An 8,158-nucleotide genomic window follows, 5' to 3' on the forward strand; every position below is an offset into this window, starting at 1 on the left:
TCTACCTTCTTCTTTGCACATTTGGATTAACAAAATTTAAATGTCATCTTAGAGTGAAAGACACCCAGGCTATATTCCAAATACTTCTAAAAGTACATTGATGGTAACTTCAGCTGCATTTACATGGTTCATCTACTTGAACTCTTGTGACAACCCAACAGCTGTGGAATTTGCTGTCTTGCTACCAACTTATTTTTTAATTTCATTGGGGCATCATAATTTGGTTGCAGCTTTCTGTTGGAGGGGCCATGTTGGTCTGGGTGGTTGCTCGTCGATCCACCATTTGACTTTTCTCTTAGTCTTCTATGGCCCTAGATTATTGTTTCTTCTGAAACACCCACAGCATGGATGAAGGATTCTATCTTCTCACAAACATGGTTCTGAGTCATGCCACTCCCAAGCTTCTCAGGAAAGGGTTGTACTGTCCTTCATCCTAGCTCCTGACCTCCAGCAACAAGAGGCTCCTTCATATTTTATCAGCAATTAATTGCAATCACTTCTGCGCTGTGATCTGACAAAGGTCTTCACCTTCATGGTGCAGTCATTGTTTCCTGCTGTTTGGTGGGGCATGGTGATCTCTTTCCCTCACTACCATTCACAGTGAGAGATGCTAGCTCAGATGAATTTCCCAGCTGGTGACTGGGCGAGGCGGTGGCTGAAGCACGTGAGTTAAATTTTGACATTTAAGAGGACATGAATTATCTTTGAACAATGTCTCCTCCTGCCTCTAGCCTGCTGTGGGCAACTGAGAACATGCTTTGCCTGCATAATGACATCTCAGTAATGGAAAGAAAGGATGATTATTCAGCAGCATTGGCACCAAGGGGAAAATTTTGAAAGCATCAGGCCTTGGCCTGTTGTCACTTTATTCTACCTCAGTGAGGGCCCAAGGTACCACTTGTGGGTGATGATGATATCAAAAATAAAAGCTGGGCACCGACTTGATAGGTGGTAGCCTCATTCTCTTTAGCTAAAGATGGTTTGTCCTTTACATCTGTCAGACAAAATGATCTGTTGACCCTCAAGGTCCAGATAAAAATATTGAAAAAATCAGATGAAACAAGTTTGTATGGTTAAGTCACTGCAAATAATCGTCCTATGAGAAGGGAGCTGTCAGCATGCTCGTGAAACTAATTGGTGTTTTTGGCAAGAAATGGGAGCAGTGATCCTAGACTTCTGGTATTCTCAGTCTGTTTGAGCATTTTCTACACTGGTCTCCTTAGCTCTAATAGATTTCTTATGTGTTCACTTTGTCTGCATTTCTCAAAGGTAAAGAATGTGTCTTTATGTCTTGTATTTCTCTGTTGTTTACATGTAGCATGGAATGCAATTCCCAGCATACAGTAGAGAGTAAATTTGCCTATGTTATTATATACAGTTATACATACATATAAAATTATGGTTATGGCTTTTGCAGTTTGTCATTGTTAATTATGGTTACAGTTAAGGGAGGCTGGACTGAGTTCCAGTTATTAGTCTGTATGTGCTATGTATTAGCACATTTAGTTCTTATCATACACTTTAAGATTGGCATATTCTGTCTCTTTTGAGACTGTGAGAGGGATGTTAAATTTTCATAATTGCAAGAGCCAAAGACATAGTTTGAACTCATTGTATTGTGGCTTTGTCACTCTACCTTGTGGTTTTGCGCATTCCTTTACTGTTGATGAGACTTAATCTTGGTCCAAGATATTTCTTCTCAGGTAAACTCAGATACTGACCTTCTGGGGCTAGCCTCAGATCTTTCCCGACTCAGAAGCTTGATGATGCTATTTGAGAAATATATAAACATAGCCAGGTATGAACAAAGAGAGTTTATGTTCTGCTGCAATGTTCTTCAATTATTTCTGGGGTTCTGACCATTCTTCCTACATTTAGATTTGGTCTGAGTCAGTATTTTTACCGTTGGGTTGATTGTCCTTCCCATAGATCTACTAACTTTCTTCTGAATCTTTGTCATCTACCTACTTGCAAAGGACTGAAAATTCAAGCTGTATCCATCCCCCAGAACTAGGGTAAAACTCAACAGGTAATCACAGCTGTGCTGTATTTGTCTTTCTCAAAATAGCCAAGAGAGAATTTGAGAGAAAGAAATACTAGGAGAGAGGGTAAAGGGATGAAAGTCAGTTAACCTTGTGAAGCTAGCCTAGTCACGAAAATCTGTCACTGCACAACCATATTTCCTCTGCTGAAAAATTTTCATAATCTAATTTTGTTAAAAAAAGACTTGAAACCTAATACGTATTTTCTTTTCACCTTACTTTTTGCAGCTCTTGCTAGCCAACTAGAGTTACATACAGGATAAAAGCTACCTCTAATCTCTGATTTGGAGATTTTGTTTTGTTTCTAGTGGGACTGTCTTTCTGTTTGCAAAACAAAACACCAGGAAAAGGCGTGTTTCTATTTTGGGTGAAGCTGCAGGAGTTTCCTTGGGGCTACTCCTAGGTTACCGAGCTACTCTCTCACCAACAAGCGGGCTTCCTGTTTTCCTCTCTATCAACCAGTAAGTGATACAGTGGATAATACCTAGGATAGAAGATATATAGAGTTAGCTCTATGTGCTGAGGTTTGGAATAAAAATTCAAGGACTTGTTTTTGTTTTTGTTTTTCTTCTGGTACCAGGAATTGAACTCATGACCTTGTGCTTGCCAGGCAGGCGCTTTGCCTCTGAGCTAAATTCCCAGCCCCAGCAAGGACTTTTGCTAGGTCATTGGTCTTGCTTGGGTAAATTAAAAATTGCATATTCCATTTTAAATCGAGCAATAACGCTTTTTGACTTTTCCATAAGTTATGTAAAGGAAACACAAATATCTTCAAAAGTAGACTCAATATGTGAGAGAGATACATACTTTTGGGGGAAAATATAAAAGGGATGGTGAAAAAGTAGGGTGTCTGTTTAAATAATTATTATAGTAAGACACAATGCCACTAATCTCTCTCAAAATACTCCTCTTTGCTTCAAACATGTTTATCCCTTCATTCTTTCCACTTTCTGAAGCAGTTCTGGAAGTCTTCTTTCATAAGTGTTTTTATGAGTTGTGATCAAAAATACAGTGAATGCTACTAAGTGTCATCCAACAGGAAGGCAGGCTTGTAAAAATATTAAGCAGTGTCCTTATCTACTTTATTCCTTGGATCTGGCCCTGTGTGACTTCTGGTTCTCCCCAAAAGCCAAAATGACCATGAAAGTTAAGTGTTTTGAACTGATTTCAGACTCAGTGCAGCCATGACAGCAAAATTAAAGACACTCAGAAAAGAAAACTTCCAGAACTGCTTCAGAAGGTGGCAGGAATGATGGGACAAGTGCATTTGAAGGGAGAGGGAATATTTTCAAGGAGATTAATGGCAACGTAGTTTTTACTGTGATAAATTTTAAAAATGTAAACATTCACTATCCAGAACAAAATGATCTGAACTATATGTTCCAAGATATTTGTGATTGGTTGATTCTAAAAGTTTCTCTAGTTTTCTAGCCTTGTCTGTGTCCCTGCCACTGACAATGTGAACTTGTAGGTCATTTCTATAGGAGAGGTGGCATCTGTTTCCTTCTTTGTGAAAATAGCAAGACTTGCAGCATGATCTAGTGAGGAGAATGGAGAGGAGATGCTAAGCCCATTCTGACTGTACATCTCAAAATCTCCTGTGCTTCACTTGGTCTCCTCTGCCACTACTGTGGGAACAAGTCTGGAATATAATTCTGTAGGATATGGAACAAAAACGAACCATTTCAGCTGAGAGCATCCTAGATACGCCAGCTCCCGGCTAAATCAGCAGCTACCTCCAGGAACATGGGTGAATCTCCCCAACATCATTTAAGCTTGGCATGGCTTAGTAGAAGCTTCCAGTTGATCCAGATACTCATCAGCAACAATAAACTGTTGTCTTTTAATTAAACCACTACTTTTTGATTTGGTATGTTAATGCATCAGATGCTCATGGATATACATCTGATTCCAGTGATAATTCTATGGATAATTTACGTAGCTCATATAGAGCTATGAGCGCTGGGTTTGGCATTTACTAAGTATATCATTGTTAGGTTTTCAACGCAGAAGAAGAAACAAAAAAGGGGGAAAGAAGGATTTTACTCCTAACACGGAGAAGAGAGACTGCATGCGCCACAGAGCTCCTCCGAGGTAAACAAAGGAGGCTGGGGGCTGAGGACTCTGGCTAGAGGCGGAGCTTGAGGGGCAGGCTCAGTAACACTTCAGGAGCTGATTGGGGCTTCCCTTGCCCGTGCGCTTGCTGTGCAGAACGGTAAGAGGAAGTTGTATTCATGGCTGAGGGGAGAAGAAGCGGGGAAGTGGTCATTTGGAAGATAGGCTGTTGTTTTTGGGCTTCAGCCATGTTAGATCAGCACCATAATGATTCAACAATTCGTACTCGGGCAGGAACCTATCAGTAATAAATAGTGATTCTTGTCTCCTACCATTTCTCTAACAAGATATACTCCCAGACTGGATTTTACAGGTCCACCTAGAAAGAGAATAGCATTTCTAAAACACAGACCTTTGTGGGTGAGAGACTCACGTCCATGGGCAGAAATAGGAATTAGATTTGCCTGAGGCCAGACAGAACGCTGTTGTTTCTTTTCGGTCTTCTAAAACAACTATTGGTATTATCTCTTACCAAGAATAGAAGTGAAAAGAGATTTCAAACATTTGAAGTGCATTCCTAACCTCCTGTTAAGTAGATGGTACTGATTCTGGCTTATATGTAATACTTGTCAAAGAATAAGGATAGCACCGTCATGAGTATTGAGTGTCTGGGGTCTGTGTGAGCTTGGGCAAGTCACCAGCTCTTTCTGGGTCTCAATTTCCTCATCTCTGAGTTGAAATAGTTGGTTTACCCAAAATGAATCTGAGCTCCAACTGTCCATGACTCTTTCAGCAGTATCAATGAAAGTCTAAAGCCCAAGGGCTCACTCTGAAATCTGGCCCTGACAGTGTCTAGCTACATTCCTCAGATATAATAGTTATTCTATCTGGGCCTCAGTTTCCTTATCTAAAAATGGGGCTACCTCATGACATGGTTCCAAGTATTATATGATATGATCCATGTAAACTCCTTAGAGCACACAGAAAGAGAGGCATGAATGTTTGCTATTATTTCCTTTGGCACAGAATCATGTCTTATGCAACTGTGCTTTCATGGGATTTAAATGATGAAAGTTCACATGGTGAACATCAACTCTGTGGATGAATCTGCAATATGTTTTTGAAATTCACATATACACATACACAAAGAGTATTAACTATTCTCAAACTCTTGTATCCATTATTCAAAGGATTTTTTTCCTCACCTAGTTGGGTGTGGTATTTTATATGAATGAAATTTACTACTTTAGCTCTGAGAATATTTTTCTCTCTGTGTCTCTTAGTTTTCAGCACTAAGCAAGAGGTGTTTATAATTTAGTGTGAAGAAAATGGGGTCCTAACTTTGAACTGCTGCTTAATAGCTTGGTTAGCTCTTTAATCACCCCAAACTTCCATTTTTTTGTATAGCTAATGGATGGCAAATAAAAGTTCCTATCTTTTAAGATTATTGTGCAAGCATGATGCATTTAAAGTGCTTAGCACACAGTGGGCTTTTAACAAATATTATAAATTAGTGTGTTATTATATCCTGATATACTAGAATTGCTTCAAATTGACCCTTAGGGGGCTAAACACTGCCCTTAGGAATATTTTTCAGGATGAATTAGGATGGTAAGTATAGAGTTGCTATTGTTGACCCACCCAAATCCCCTTTACCAGGCTAATGTTCCTGATCCCAGTACTACATATGAGTTTGCCTGTTAATGGCTTACAGCTGCCTCTTTCTTTGGATAATCACCCTTGGCCAAATGGGAGTTGCCTAGCCCAGAATTGCCTGAGAAGTTATGCAACTCCCTGGCCCTTGCTGTTGGGTCACAGCCAATGATTGACTGATGCATGGGGTACAAAAGGACCCTTTGCCTCCAAAGGAGGGAGGCAACTCTATGGTACAATCCATGCTGTAAAGCTCCCTGTGGGATCAAACTGAGGCGTGACTCCAGCTGAGGCTACACTCTCACCCTCCTTTCTACACCCTCACCCCCCTTCCCTCCCTTTCTCCTATATCAACAAGTTACTTCCAAGTGAATCTCCATGTTGAGCTATGCTTCTAAACTCTGATTTAAGATAGCACTAAAGGAGGAAATGAACCATGAAAAATTATAGAGATGTTGAGACATTACAGTTGGACTTTCCATCAGGGCAGACGTCATAGGTAGGCATGGTTCTAATTCTATTCAAACCTTTATTTAGGGGAAGAGGCTGGAGATCCTGAAAGAAGTTGGACCTTTGGCACTGTCATATCAGGACCAACAATAATTGGCGCTTTGTTATTTGGGTCTGCATACCAAGTTCTTGTGTATTTGGTTTGGGTTTGTAGTAAAACATAAATCCTATCCATAGATCTTAATGAACCACATGAGCATGACTGTATTAATATCAACTAGACTTAAATTCATCCAGCACCCAGCATGTTCTCCCTCTCCAACTCCAGACCCTATACCTTTTGATTATGTGGAAACTGGCTGTGGCAGTTGCCTTTCCTGCACATCCATCAAAGAAGATTGCACGCAGGACTTGGGTGATGAATTCAAATGCTAAACATGAATTTGTCTGCTAATGAGTCACTGGCAGATGGGAGCACAGGGCAAGTTGTATGTGGCTGGATCATAGTCATTTGTCTCAGGGAGAGATAAAATTATCTATGAAAGTCCAGTTCAGACTTGCAAGTGCTGAAGAACCAGCCACCTACTTGAATCCTAAATCATACCTGGTGTTTCCATGGGAGTACAGTATAGAATTTCTTCAGCATTTTTGTTTTTCTTCTGGATAAGAACACAAAGAACATCTCTTGTCCGCCTTTCATTCTCTCTCTCTCTCTCTCTTTTGTATTTTATTCCTATCTCTGTGGAGCACCTTATAAGCATAGCTGTTCAATTCAACAAACTAATGACCATTTACTAACATGAGTTATTATGTCCTTCTTTCAAAGGCTTTTATGAAAATTATCCTTTTTTCTCAAGCCATGCAAGATTATCTATGAGAGGGAAGCCTGTGCACTTTCCTAGAACATCAGCTAAAATGATATTAAACAATTTGTAATATTGTTGCTTTTATATTGAAAAGGGCATACATAATTTAGAATATGTAAACTTTTAAGGTAAACACGAGACTTCAAAGAAAAAATTTGCAATTATGGTGGATCATTATCAGTTCACACATGAGCTCTCTGGTGTGGTACAGTAATTTCTTGTGCTCAAAGAACAATTTCGCTGAAAGTGTCTAAGAAACCCTCCTAAGTATGACTTCTACCACTCCAGAGGATAACATAGGCACAGTTTCAAAATAACTGTACTGCAGGAAGGAGGAAAAGACGGGGACACTTCTGGTGTCACTTGTATCCCACTGGAAAGGCCAATAATATTCCAAGTTTAGGTCACTAGCTACAAATAGTTTTCTACACTTTCTGGAACAGTGAGGAATTTGCCACCCTGAGACACACATTTGACTTGATATATCCATGAAGGGACAGGTCTGGTTGACTGCACTGAGGGTAGATAAGATAAGATATATGGCCACTCAAAGCTTGCTTCTCAGAAGTGACTCAGCTGGATGACCAGTAAATGACTGGTGGCATTCGTGACTCTATGGCCAAGACATGAGATAGTTTTGTTTATTCATGACTAACTTGCAGACTATTTGCTCCTGAGGACTTTTCAGGCTTAAACTGGGCTAAAAGCATCTTTCCTTCTCATGATCCCAAATCCCCATTGTATTGCTGCTGTTAATCTGGAACTGGCTAGATTGGTCTGAGTTGGAACCAGGAATTGTCCCATGCAGTGGGATGGGCCTTGTTTCCTCATGAAGAACAGTGATGGCACTTTCACCCAGCAGGTGTAGGAGCCCTCAGAGGCTGAACAACAGGTTGCAGAGATTGTACTGCCTCAGAAAGACAAGTAGAGAACCTCCACTTTGGGCATAGATTGTAGCCCAGCTCTCTGATGGGGTGACTTTGATTCTGATATCATGACTTCCAGGGAAAGAGCTTGTAGTGGATTGATAACTGGTGGTCAACCTATAACCCCCAGCTGAACTGAGTGAGTGGTGCTGGGTGTGGGAGGCCC

General features: G+C 40.4%; 1 long non-coding RNA gene across 1 annotated transcript in view; it reads right to left on the reverse strand.

Moving 5' to 3' along the window:
- The window catches only part of LOC102026522, a 29,824-nt gene that overhangs the window by 19,398 nt on the left and 2,268 nt on the right, over nucleotides 1-8,158 (reverse strand). Inside the window, exon 2 of the long non-coding RNA XR_260305.1 lies at nucleotides 1,637-1,769. This is a non-coding gene — a long non-coding RNA (uncharacterized LOC102026522). The remainder of the gene's footprint in view (nucleotides 1-1,636; nucleotides 1,770-8,158) is intronic.

This window comes from Chinchilla lanigera, unplaced genomic scaffold (assembly GCF_000276665.1).
Source record: "Chinchilla lanigera isolate Chin_1 unplaced genomic scaffold, ChiLan1.0 scaffold00014, whole genome shotgun sequence".
Lineage (NCBI taxonomy): Eukaryota > Metazoa > Chordata > Mammalia > Rodentia > Chinchillidae > Chinchilla > Chinchilla lanigera.